The following is a 14,444-nucleotide window of genomic DNA, read 5'->3' as shown; positions in this document are numbered from 1 at the left end:
GGTCACGTGTCGAGTTGCAGCGCTTTTTAGGTTTCGCTAATTTCTATCGGCGTTTCATTGTAATTTCGGTCAAGTTGCTGCCCTCTCACAGCTCTTACTTCTGTCAAGACGTGTTTTAAGTGGTCCGGTTCCGCCCAGGGAGCTTTTGATCTTCTAAAAGAACGTTTACGTCCGCTCCTATCCTCGTTACTCCTGACGTCACTAGACAATTCATTGTCGAGGTTGACGCTTCAGAGGTAGGCGTGGGAGCCATTCTATCCCAGCGCTTCCAGTCTGACGATAAGGTTCATCCTTGCGCTTATTTTTCTCATCGCCTGTCGCCATCTGAGCGCAACTATGATGTGGGTAACCGTGAACTGCTCGCCATCCGCTTAGCCCTAGGCGAATGGCGACAGTGGTTGGAGGGGCGACCGTTCCTTTTGTCGTTTGGACAGACCATAAGAACCTTGAGTACATCCGTTCTGCCAAACGACTTAATGCCCGTCAAGCTCGTTGGGCGTTGTTTTTCGCTCGTTTCGAGTTTGTGATTTCTTACCGTCCGGGTAGCAAGAACACCAAGCCTGATGCCTTATCCCGTCTGTTTAGTTCTTCTGTGGCTTCTACTGATCCCGAGGGGATTCTTCCTTATGGGCGTGTTGTCGGGTTAACAGTCTGGGGAATTGAAAGACGGGTTAAGCAAGCACTCACGCACACTGCGTCGCCGCGCGCTTGTCCTAGTAACCTCCTTTTCGTTCCTGTTTCCACTCGTCTGGCTGTTCTTCAGTGGGCTCACTCTGCCAAGTTAGCTGGTCATCCCGGTGTTCGAGGCACTCTTGCGTCTATTCGCCAGCGCTTTTGGTGGCCGACTCAGGAGCGTGACACGCGCCGTTTCGTGGCTGCTTGTTCGGACTGCGCGCAGACTAAGTCGGGTAACTCTCCTCCTGCCGGTCGTCTCAGACCGCTCCCATTCCTTCTCGACCATGGTCTCACATCGCCCTAGACTTCATTACCGGTCTGCCTTTGTCTGCGGGGAAGACTGTGATTCTTACGGTTGTCGATAGGTTCTCTAAGGCGGCACATTTCATTCCCCTCGCTAAACTTCCTTCCGCTAAGGAGACGGCACAAATCATTATCGAGAATGTATTCAGAATGCATGGCCTCCCGTTAGACGCCGTTTCAGACAGAGGCCCGCAATTCACGTCACAGTTTTGGAGGGAGTTCTGTCGTTTGATTGGTGCGTCCGTCAGTCTCTCTTCCGGGTTTCATCCCCAGTCTAACGGTCAAGCAGAGAGGGCCAATCAGACGATTGGTCGCATACTACGCAGCCTTTCTTTCAGAAACCCTGCGTCTTGGGCAGAACAGCTCCCCTGGGCAGAATACGCTCACAATTCGCTTCCTTCGTCTGCTACCGGGTTATCTCCGTTTCAGAGTAGTCTGGGTTACCAGCCTCCTCTGTTCTCATCCCAGCTTGCCGAGTCCAGCGTTCCCTCCGCTCAAGCGTTTGTCCAACGTTGTGAGTGCACCTGGAGGAGGGTGAGGTCTGCACTTTGCCGTTACAGGGCACAGACTGTGAGAGCCGCCAATAAACGCAGGATTAAGAGTCCAAGGTATTGTTGCGGCCAGAGAGTGTGGCTTTCCACTCGCAACCTTCCTCTTACGACAGCTTCTCGTAAGTTGACTCCGCGGTTCATTGGTCCGTTCCGTGTCTCCCAGGTCGTCAATCCTGTCGCTGTGCGACTGCTTCTTCCGCGACATCTTCGTCGCGTCCATCCTGTCTTCCATGTCTCCTGTGTCAAGCCCTTTCTTCGCACCCCCGTTCGTCTTCCCTCCCCCCTCCCGTCCTTGTCGAGAGCGCACCTATTTACAAGGTACATAAGATCATGGACATGCGTTCTCGGGGACGGGGTCACCAATACTTAGTGGATTGGGAGGGTTACGGTCCTGAGGAGAGGAGTTGGGTTCCGTCTCGGGACGTGCTGGACCGTTCACTCATTGATGATTTCCTCCGTTGCCGCCAGGATTCCTCCTCGAGTGCGCCAGGAGGCGCTCGGTGAGTGGGGGGTACTGTCATGTTTTGTCATTTATTATCTTGTCTTGTCCCTGTGCTTCCCATTCTATTCGTTTCCCTCTGCTGGTCTTATTAGGTTCTTTCCCTCTTTCTATCCCTCTCTCTCCCCCTCCCTCTCTCACTCTCTCGCTCTCTCTTCTCTCTATCGTTCCGTTCCTGCTCCCAGCTGTTCCTATTCCCCTAATCAATCATTTAGTCTTCCCACACCTGTTCCCGATCCTTTCCCCTGATTAGAGTCCCTATTTCTTCCTTTGTGTTCCGTTCCTGTCCTGTCGGTTCCTTGTCTAGAATTCACCGTGCTGTGTTTGTGTATCGCCCTGTCGTGTCGTGTTTTCCTCAGATGCTGCGTGGTGAGCAGGTGTCTGAGTCTGTCTGGTTCAAGTGCCTTCCCGAGGCAACCTGCTGTTCACCTGCTGTTCAAGATCGAGTCTCCAGTTTGTCCTCGTCATTTCGAGTGAAAGTTGTGTTTTTTGTTTGTATTTACTTTACTGGATTAAAGACTCTGTTTTCGCCAAGTCGCTTTTGGGTCCTCTTTCACCTGCATGACAATAACTTTCTAATTTCACCGCTCACTGCCCAAGTGGAGCTTTTAAAATATTTTTGAAATAAATAATTCATAATGACAGATATTGGTGATTGCCTTAATTTTAAAGTTACTTGCGATTAGGGTGTTGGGATTTAAGTGCGTACTCACTGCCCAAGCTGTGCACCTGCAACTTCAAAGTGAGACGCTGCTCCTCATGACACATGGTAGAACAAACAGACACAACACAATCTAATAATAGATTCAAAATGCACTCGTCCTTTTTTTCCAGCTTCAGTGCCCTTTCATGTAATACTGTAAGTCAAAAAAGGAAGTAAGTTGGGCAAAGGGATAAGTTGAGCCACCCTTGTTTGTCACGAATTCCGCCGAAGTCGGCTCCCCTCCTTGTTCAGGCAGCGTTCGGCGGTCGACGTCGCCGGCCCTCTAGCCAACACTGCTCCATTTTTCATTGTTCCATTTGTTTTGTCTTGTGTGGAATTGTTGTGTTTTGTGTTTGTTGCATCGCGCCAGTCTGGTTTTTCACCCGGGGCATTGCCTGTACCCTATTTGGGGAATTATTGCTGAACCTTATTGTTCTATTATTGACGGTATTTTTGCGCTTGTCACTTTTGACGGTTGGCTTGAGTTGTAGCTGTTTGCGCCCGTCTGTTTGTTGCTCTTGGCTAATAAAGTCACATGATCACCTATTCTCTGCTCTCCTGCACTTAACTCGAATGACCAGCAGCGAAAAACCTGACATTGTTTCTAGGAAATCATACACAATATTAATCATTTCACCAAATATTTATGAAGAGGTCATCATTTCATGGAGTCTGTGCAAGAAGAAACCACATGGAAAAAGTGAATCAAATGAATGTATTGTGTTCGAGGTTTCATGATGCTTGTATACATCAGTTGGGATCTCTTTAAGCTTCAGTTGAAGGTCCTAAACCGAGCATGAAAGTGCATCCTCAGCTGTGTGGGATAATATAGTCAAATGCTTGCTTTGGAGTAAGTTGAGCCAATGGCCAAGGGGTAAGTTGATCCAATGGTTGAGCCAATGGCAAATTGAGCAAATTTAAGTATTTTCTAGGGACATAAAGTACAAAGAGTTTGTTAGGTGTTAAGCCTGTGTTAAACTATGCTTCAAATTATTAAAAGAGATTAAAGTGATTTTGATTGTGTTGAATTGAGTTTGGGAAATAAAGATAGACATGGTTTTAAAAAGGGTTAATGGTAATATTTAATTCAGTACAGAAATTTGTAGGAAGCTTAACTTACCCTGTCCCGCAGGCTGAGTACCTCATCTCAGTAACGGACACCCATGTTGTGTTGATTTCATTGAGTTTTAGTCACTGAGCTGTCTACCAGACATGAAGAAACAGCTTTGCGTGGGCATCTTTCTCAGCAGCTAGATGGAGAATGGGAGTCACTATCCACACCATCTCACATTCCTGTCTCCTCCCCTATTCTCTTTGTCTCTCTAACCAGGGGGACTTGAAGAAGACTCTCTCACACACACACACAACAGATGGTTATGTTCTCTTAGAATGCCCTCTGGTATCCACAGCTATTCAGAATGCATGAAAAGTCTCGTTAGACTCAATATGAGCGATTCATCTTCCTTTGGTACTGTAAATTGGCAATAGATTATGAGACTATTCCTTTTTCTTCTCCTTGGCTCGCTGGAGGTAACGACTAATGTCCTCAGACCTCTCTTCTGGGTGGAGTAATCTATTTTGCAAAAAGATTAACACATCCGCCCCCCCCAATGCTCTGCAGAGGCAGGGAAGTTGTCTTTATAAAATATTGCCCTTGGACTCGCTAACACAAACTTGTTTACACCCACCACTGGTGATTGTTATTTTTGTGTTGCGTGACTAGCCTTCTACCTACACAACAAGTGCCAAGGCGAATGTAACAATGGCTGACTGTTCGATCTAAATCGAAAATGTTGAAATTACCTCGAGCCCTTGAACCAGCCCTTCATCTCCTTCGTACATGTTACTATTCACCTCTCTTCCCTTCACCCATTGCGTAAAAACAAGATGAGGCAAAAAAAGAACAAAGGTTCTTCAGCTACAAAGTCTCTCTTCTCTCCTTCTCTCAGACAATGCCAGAGGATATATCAGAACAGTTGAAGTCAACCCTCTAAAGGAGCTCGCCATCAGCTTCTCCTTCCCATAACCCAAAGAATGCCAGGGAGGCATTTATTTCCTATTTATCAAACGTCACCTTGCACGCCACGGCATTGCCTCTCAGTGATATCGGAGAGCTCTTACGGATGTGTGCTTTAAAGGTCACAGTATAAAATGGAGATCTCTGTTCTTGTCCGACTTGCAGGGTGGGGGGGGTGACATACTGCTGGGATTATGATTGATGGAATTCCCCTGGGCTGGCTCAATGTCTGTCTTATTGGCTCCCAACCGCCTAGTGCTACAGCCGCCTCACACCCACATACTCACTCCCACACTCCTACACTACATACACAATGGCACGCTCACCGATGTAGCCTCATTCACACATATATATACACACTCCCACAGTGACAGCCATGTATAGTGTATTCATTTTCCTTCATATATTCACCGCAATCAAAGCAGAATGTCATTTTCTCCCGGGATCTCTAATATGATCAAGACTTTCTTTCACCGCTCTGTCTATTCTATTGCCATCCTCGTGGATGTTTGTGATAACATTAGGAAGATAGAGGTGGGGAAAGAGCAGGGGAATGGTTGGAACCTGGCCAATCCGCAGCAGAGTGTGTATTTGTCCCAATGTGTTTCAGGTCAGTAGAGACAGGGATAGACGGACAGCTCATAGAGAGGTGAGGGGATAGTGGAGGTGTGGACCATTGTGATCTTATTATTGGAGCCTGACAGTGCTGCTCTTGGAACACCACTGACCTTTGCCTGGGAGAGATTGGAGGATTGGTATTCTCGGCCTGAACCTTTCCCCGCCTGTCTCCAGCGCAGGAAGACCGACCGACATCGTTGCCGCCGGTGACTCAGTGCACTGAGCCCAAACGGCTAAAGAGATTTTGATACAAGCAATCCGGCCCTTTGGCGAGCCAGACCATCACCGCTGACACATTTCAAGTAACCAATTTATCCACATTGATTGTGTTAAGGAGGGGAAGTGTTGTTGGTGCGTGTACGTTTCCTGGGCTGACGCCTCTGCTGACCTCTGGTGAATACAGTGAGCCTAATAAGGCGAGGGAAGACTCACAATGAGGCTGCATACCAAATGGTACCCTATGCCCTATGCGGTGCACTACTACAGACCAGGGCCCATTGGGCTCCCTCTGCAGTAACTGACAGAGAAGGGACACGGTGGTGATGGAAGGTTGGTAGCAAAGGACAAGCATCGCGTAGCGTTTGGAAAACAGTTTGAAGCGAGCAAGATAACTTCCACTGTGTTGTTGCATGACTCATAGCACATTATGCCAGGGACAGCTCTATATTAAAACATAATCAACTTTAAAATGCCTAATTATGAAAACGGGCATTGAGCTCCTCATGCGTCTGTCCCATAACTATTTGCCATGGATTGATAACTCCAGATGACAGGTGTTTCCATTACTAAACTAAACCCAGGGCCCTGTGCCTGAGTTGTTCAAACATGTACCCCTGCATCAGAGTTTTTTCTGCTGCCAGTGGAGAGAGAGTGGGCTCTGGAGAGCTGGGTAAAGTTATTGAGCCTTGTGTGGAAGAGTGAGAGTGAGAGAGAGTATTATCAACTGGCCAAGAACTAACGGTTGATCATCCTTTTAAAAAATGCCTCAGCTCAAGGAAAGGGGCATTTCACACCTATGGTCATACAACATTACGTGTAACACCAGCAGGCATTACAGAACAATGAAGTAGTATTAATCAAACATGAGGATCTTGTCTAAATCATATAGTCTCAGGTAGCATCTCACAATGGGAATCTGGAATGTCATATTTATTCAACAGAAGCCCTTGGCTTTTGTGCATTTGCATTAGATACATTTTTCTCCCACAGATTAAAAAAACGTGTTTTTTTTTTTTTATCCTCTCCTGATTAGATTTATTTCCAACCCCACGGTGGAATACCCAGCGGCGGCGTAAATGTATGATGATGCAATGTGACCATGCATTGATTGGAATCATTTTTTAAAAAATACTTTGAGGCATAATTACTGTTTGTGATTCGTAACATTGCACCAGATCAACAACAGAACAAAAGCGCTGTATTTGTGTGTTGTGTGTCTGTGTGTGTGGTGTGTCTATGTGTGTGTATTTGTGTGTCTGTGTGTGTGTAGTCCCTTTTTGTTGTTTTATGTAGCTCTAAAACACTTAGGCGAGACACATAGGGATGGAGAGATGGTAAACTTGCCTGTGCTTCCAACCAGGAGAAGAGTGTCTCTCATTTCAGGAGGACTCCACAGATGGGCCTCGTTCAAATCCTTTTAGATGAACAACTGGCACCTTGTTCTAACAGAAGAAAAAAAAGAGTAGAGGGGCAGCTGCTGTGAATCCTCTGTTTCAACAAAGCCAAGCCTTTGTACATCCAACCCAGAGTGTTCTCCCTACCGCCTGCTGTCACAAACTGTGTGATCATCTCTCCGTCAGTCATTCTGACATCCAGCCTGCTCATACTCCCCCATTTGTCTTTTCCCTCCTATTTTTAGGATGTCCACTCATTTTGAGATGCTCAAACACAGGCTTTCTTTTCTCTGAGTCTGAATCCCCTCATTGACTCACGGACACATGCTGCCGCTATAGTTGACAGACAGACCTGTAAATCCAGGAAATACATGACTTCTGTTGTGAATGAATATGGATACAGGCCTCCATCTGTCTACCTGACAACTGAACCTGCATGCTGAGTGAGGGACCTGACACTGACAGAGGAGCTGAACAGAATTGTAAAATTAATCTGATGTGAATCTAAAATATAGGTCTGATTTTTGTTTTAAGATGGAAGGGACAAATACATACATTGCTTTCAGACCTTAAGGTGTCTTTTCTATTCTCGGCCAGACACCAGATTTTCAGATTGGCATTCATAGTGATTGATTTTCTCTAAACCCATGGCTCAATCGGACTTCCTATATTGCTCTGTAATCTAGAGAGCAAATATCAGCGCCAAGCTCTCCATCAGACCTGGCAAATTGAGTGAGTGAGTGAGTGAGTGGTGGTGTGAGTGAGTGAGTGAGTGAGTGAGTGAGTGAGTGAGTGAGTGAGTGAGTGAGTGAGTGAGTGAGTGAGTGAGTGAGTGAGTGAGTGAGTGAGTGAGTGAGTGAGTGAGTGAGTGAGAGAGAGAGAGAGAGAAACTGTGCGCACGCCTGCATATGTACTTATGGAATGCATACGCTCATGATTTCCCCTATGTCTCTGGCATCTCTTCCAATAAGCCACCAGAGAAGTTCACTTTACCTGAAAGTTCTTTTCCCAACTAACTTCAACTGGATATTGCACATGGCACAACGAAGACCTTTGACCACACCTCTCTCGCTCTCAAGCCACCTCCGCTAGTGGTGCTGCGATGTGCCCATTATGAACAGGTCAAGGTTTTTAAATCTAATTTGTGTATTAGTTACTGTTAAGTGTCTGACACACAGGGTTCAGGAACTGTCTGAATAGTGTACCATCTGAATAGATGTCTTAAGTTGGTTCTCAGCCTGGGAAAGTTAGAATCGGTGCCCCAACAGGATGTGCCATCTGCAATATATCAAATATACCCAAACTTGACTATAATACAGCCCCAAGACAGAATTTCTCTTCTCTTTTTCTTTATATTTTTTTTCTTCATATGTATATTTAATGACATCCAGATAGATCTGCATTTAGCAATGTCCCCTGGGTGTCTGTGAAACAGTTGCAGAGGGAGAACAGCACCATTTTATATCAGATTAAATGACCAGATACTACATATTTAAGGGGGGAGAAAGATACCAAGAAAATCCACCATCTATTCTTATCCTAAATTTAACAGAGAGAAAGTCCTTTTGAAGAATAAAAAAAAATCCCCACTGAGTTGGTGGTATCGAGTGAAAAACAGATCTTAGCCTAACTGCGTACTGATTGCAACTGTAGCTATTTTGAGAAAATCTCGGTTTGGATCGATACATGGTGTAATACTCCCTCATGAGGTATTTTTCTGTGTGCGTGCCAAGCGAGTGCTCGGAGCTATGTTCTGTCAAGGTCACACCATCTGACGGACTGAGTCTTTATTAAAGTTGATTGACAGGCGTACAGTGAGGTGCCGGGTCATCGATCATATTTCTCCTTCTTTGGAAAATGCTAATGTGACCTTCAACCCCAAGCTTGCCAACATCACACACACACCACAAGCAAAATCATAAGCCACTCTTGGACTTGGACATCTACTCACAAGCAGATCCTAGATAGGAGCCTCAGTCAACACAATAGTGACTCATGCCGCAGTGACTTTCTCTATAAAATAGCAACTGTTAGATAATTATGTTTGATGGTAGTTATGGTCAGTAAAATTGAACACTACCCCATTGGATGCTCTTTTCCGGGTTGGATGGTGGTAAAGGTGGTTGCAGTGGGAGTTAGTGTGTGTGTGTGTGTGTGTGTGTGTGTGTGTGTGTGTGTGTGTGTGTGTGTGTGTGTGTGTGTGTGTGTGTGTGTGTGTGTGTGTGTGTGTGTGTGTGTGTGTGTGTGTGTGTGTGTGTGTGTGTGTGTGTGTGTGTGTGTGTGTGTGTGTGTTGACTAACTGTCCGTCGGTCAGGGTTTTTGGTGAGTTTCAGCAGACTGGGGCCTGGGGAGTCAAGACGACCAGGAAGAGCTGCAGCTCTGAGGAAATAATTATCTCGATCTCATCTTCTCCCAAGCCCCTCTGGGAAATCTAACAGTGTTGGCTGCCAGTTTGCTGTAGCGCTTGCTTTCTCAAAAACCTTTGTTTGTCTGTCTGAGAGAGAGAGCGAGAGAGAGAGCGAGAGCGAGAGAGAGCGAGAGAGAGAGCCGTGGACATAACTCTGTAATTCTTCCTTTAAAGTCCTCGGAACTGCACTGCATCCTCTATCTCCCTACCAAACAATGAAATTCAGTTGAAATAGCTTTGTGTGACCAAAAGGTCTAAACCAAGTGCAATTGTGGCACAAAGACAAGAGGCAAGAGGCATCCAAGTCCAAGAAGCGCCTCTAACAGCCAAACAATTTCCCCTAATATTAGAAATGTATAAAACATTTAGGAAACCTGTGAATAATTCATTTCCCAGAAGATGTGCTTAGACCATTCTGATCACAACCAGCTGTTTATCGGTTTTCAACTTACTTATTTCATGCTAAATAAATGGTTCTAAGACAACATATTTGTGGAACGTTAGTGTAAACATCCACTGAGTTTCCTTCCATCTATTTAAAGAGGAACGTATCTCTTCTTCCACCTTATATTTAGCAGTCTATGACTGGTGAGCTGTTCGAGCGCCAGACTGGAGGGGGGAGTGGTGTGCTCGGCTCCCTGTTCAAGAGCTTGATCCTGGGGTGGACACTTCCAGTTCCCTCTGGGCTGGCGCCTGGAGGCCTTAATGACCACAGTGACATCAGGGAGAGCAGTAAATTGGAAGTTTTGGAGCAAGCGTCTTCGTCAGGGATAGTGGGTGTAGAGGACGTGCATGGCAGGTACAGGGGACAGGGGACAGGGGGGAGGAGACCTGGGAGAGTCAAGAGCTCTTTATGCTGGTTAACAATCAGTCCCATAGGAGAGAGAGAGAGACAGAGGAGGAAGCAGGAAGGGAGATGTAGTACTTTTCATTCTTTCCTTTTTTTAAATATAGAACTAAAACATACTGAACGCATTCACTCCCCTCCATATTGGAGTTACTTTTATTGTAAATAAGAATATAAGATGTTTCTGAACACTTCTACATTCGTGTGGATGCTACCATGATTACGGATAATCATGAATGAATCATAAATAATGATGAGTGAGAAAGATACAGAGGAATGCTAACCTCCCATGTCATTGTTAATGGTGGGAGGTTAGCATTTTTTGCGGTATGATCTTTGTTCCTCAAACTTTCTCACTCATCATTATTCATGGTTCATTCATGGTCCTTCTGTAGCTCAGTTGGTAGAGCATGGCGCTTGTAACGCCAGGGTAGTGGGTTCGATTCCTGGGACCACCCATACGTAGAATGTATGTACACATGACTGTAAGTTTCTTTGGATAAAAGCGTCTGCTAAATGGCATATTATATCATTATGATCAATATTCACCATTCAGTTCCTATTGGTCAAACCATAATCTGAAACACAACCAAAACAAACTGCAAATGCATCCAACAAGTTTGTAGAGTCACACGCTTGATGTAGTCATTGCGTGCAAGGAATATGGGACCAAATACTTAACCTGACTACTTTAATATACTAGAAGTGAATTTGTCTAAATACTTGTGAAAAAACACATTCAAATGATTTCTAAACGGTAAAACAGATATGCATGAAAATACCCTCAAATTGGTGACATTCTGTAATGTCGCCTCATATGAAACATCCCACTGGGCAAAGACGTCAATTCAACGTCTATTCCACGTTGGTTCAACGTAATGTCATTGTTTATTTATTTGTAATCTGTAATACTACTAGTCACATAGAAATGTAGGAAGTAGGCTTTAGCTAGCCCAGATTGGGAACCTATTTCTCAACCTCATAACTAGCTACCAAGAAGCCATTTTAGGCTATCAATCAAGTTAGAGTAGCTAACTTGTTTAACCATCTTAGCTGACATGCCTGCTGGCAAGATTGGTCAATTTTAGAAAACCAAGCAATAACTAAATTTAGTTTATATATATATAAAAGAACCACCAGTCATGAGGATACAGACAGGTAAAGAGGTATGCTTAGATATGTAGAAAAATATACATACTTTTTTTTTTTTACACAGAATTAAGCATAATGATTATGGCTGTAGATTGCAGGAAAAAGCTGTTTCAAGAGTTTAAAAAATGCCAAATTCAGAGGGAGCCCCCCTCCGGAACACCCCCCCCTACTTTGTGCCCCCTCAGATTTTTGGGGTGCATCCCTGTTGATTGGTGTTGAATCACTGTTGACCAGAAGTAAACGTATTTGGCCATCCTCCTCACAGTACAGTCTTAAATTCATAGCCAAAATGAATGATGTCTGTGCGATGCTGTTGTGTAGATATTTTTTTTAAATATTTATTTTCTCAGAGTAATAATACAGACTAACCACACAATGGGAGAGTTGTGTGGGAGCTCGTCTGAATGTGGGGGCGCACGAGTGTGAAAGAAGAGTGGAGATCGACAGAAGAACTCCAAGAAGACAACTAAAGCCTAACAAGATCTTTACGAGGAGGACGAGGTCGATAAAGTGCGTGCTGGAATACCACACCATGGTTTGAGCTATTATCCATCTGAAAAACATTGAGTCAGTGGACAATTTCAAAATGGAGGCTGTCTGAAAAAGTCAAGGCTGAGAAGGGAGCATTTCTATGGCATGGCTTACGTTACCGTGGGAACGCACACAATACCTGGATCTGTGGCAGTACAGAAATCCTTGGCGACGAGTACCTCAACCCCTCCGCCACCTGGCTTAAAGAAAGGCATTCCATTGCAATGTGAAAGTCCAATCAGTATCCTGTTTATACACGTTTATTCATCACCCAGAGGCTTGTACAATGGCTTGAAACTTTTGAAAGTGAGGTATGCTGCGCGTGTCATAAAAGTGAAATAGCTGGGTGACCTTCAACAGTAGACGTGTATTGCTAGTGAGCCATAGGCACTGTGTGTACGCAAACCAAGAAGGCAAAGACGTCCGTTGCACTATTAACACGAAGACAGTAAAAACTGACCGTTATTATCTAATTGAAGTGAAAACACAAGGTCTTGGTTTCTATGAAAGGGTCTGGTACGGATATGACGCACAATAAACACTGTGTAACAAAGCTCTTTGTGGATAATGATTACTGGTGATCATTATCCCAAGTGCATCATGGATCAGTTCAGGAAGTGAAACACTGTCACGGGAGAAGGAAGCAGGCCATTACCGATTGGATTATAATTTATTTTACATCATCTGGTCAGTTTGGTGCTTACGGATAGTGCCAAGCTCTCCAGCAGTATGGTTCCGACCAATATTTTGTGTCAAACCAAGAAAATTCAGTCCTATTTCTGTCTTATCCTTCAAATTACACTCTACAATCTTTAACACCAAGTCTTCTGACCAGCACTGTTTCAAAACAAGTCACTGACCAAGTCACTGACCAGTCTTCCAGATAATTTATCATGAACGAATTGAGTAAGTACGTCCTTTGTGCAACGACAGTTGAGAAACACTGCCCTATGAACTTCTCTCCGAAAGTCCGTACCGATTGTCATGAAGTCCTTGAGTATCTTCAGCTTTCTCATCCCGCCCCGTTTCATTTTTCCCTCGTCTTTTTCCCTGTGTTGAGAAAGTATCTCTCGGGGAGATGAGTTGGAAAGCCTCCTTTCCTCTTTATGAGCTTTAAACATCTATTATTGATGTGACCTCCAAAATAAGTGTCCGCGGTAAATTACAATATCTCTGTAATGCTAATGAGAGAAACAACAGGCCTCTTTTTTTTTACATAGTATTACAACACCGAGGGTTTTTGGAGACGTTCAACACTAATTGGCTGCCTTTGAAATTGATGCAAAGAGAGTTGCAGCCTATGTGAAAGCCAATGCTCTTTATGTTGCTTTGACAATGACTCCAGCTACATTACAGTCCCCACATTGATTCTGCGAAGAAGTTTGGTTTTCAAATTCATGGTATTTATTTTTGACACATCTCCATGGGGATTTCAAGGATGCAGGATTTTTTGGGGGTGGGATTCAATGACTCCCGATGAATCAATTAGTTCCCCACCTGCAGAGCAGGCTAATAAGAAAACTCCTTTAATTAGATCTGTGTTAAGCGTCCAATACCTCAGTCTACCTCCTTACACAGACAGGATACATTACAATACATCTAACCTCTCATTCTGCTGTATCCCATTCATTCATTCATTTTCTCCTGTTGTGAGGGAAGGAGGGAAATAAATAGATGGGGGATAAGAAAGGGAGAAAGAATGTGTCTAATGCCGAAATGATCCTGCAGGAGTCCTGTTCTGGATTCATTAGTTGGTGATTGCTGTGCTGTGTGCTGCAGTGGCAGTAACTCATCCTCATCTGGCTCCGTGACAGCCACCCAGAGAGACCAGAGACCCATTAGACTAGCCCCACCTAGCCCATACTCAGACAGACAGAGAGGGGTCGGGGTACAGAGAAAGGGATGAATGGGGGTGTGAGAGGTGGCAAAAAAGAGGTGCGTTTAGGCACCTTCCAAACTAGTTGGTGGGAATAGCATGTGGGATGGTGTGAGGATGATGTAACCTCACAGTTTCTGGCTCAGCTACTATTTGTTAATGCCTTTCCGGTGCTTCAATACACGGGCAGACTCTCTCTGTAACCTGGTTGACCATGACAGCCCCATTGTGTGTCCCAAATGGCACCCTATTACCTACATAAAGCCCTACCTGACCAGAGCCAAATGGGATACAGACGTACACATTGCACTCAGAAAAAAAATATCAAAAGGGTGCAGGGTAGATCAAATCTGTCTACAATGGGACAGGGCAACTGTCCTCATAGAATCCGAGCATCTGCGGCTGCTCAACCCACCCATCTCAACATTAGCTTTCTTTATTCAACTCTTGGATGGAAATGGATACACATTACATAATACCTTTCAGCACATTTACATAACATGTAGAAACCAGACCAACCAGACGTTGTACCAGCAATGCTCCATCGTCAATGCATAAGACACCACTCTGAATTAACACACTGAATTGTGTGTCTGAACGTGACGTGGAGCTATAGGAGAGTCGGCACCAAATATCAACCTTGATCTGAGCT

The sequence above is a fragment of the Oncorhynchus gorbuscha genome, linkage group LG12 (assembly GCF_021184085.1).
Source record: "Oncorhynchus gorbuscha isolate QuinsamMale2020 ecotype Even-year linkage group LG12, OgorEven_v1.0, whole genome shotgun sequence".
Lineage (NCBI taxonomy): Eukaryota > Metazoa > Chordata > Actinopteri > Salmoniformes > Salmonidae > Oncorhynchus > Oncorhynchus gorbuscha.
This window is presented reverse-complemented; position numbering follows the sequence as displayed.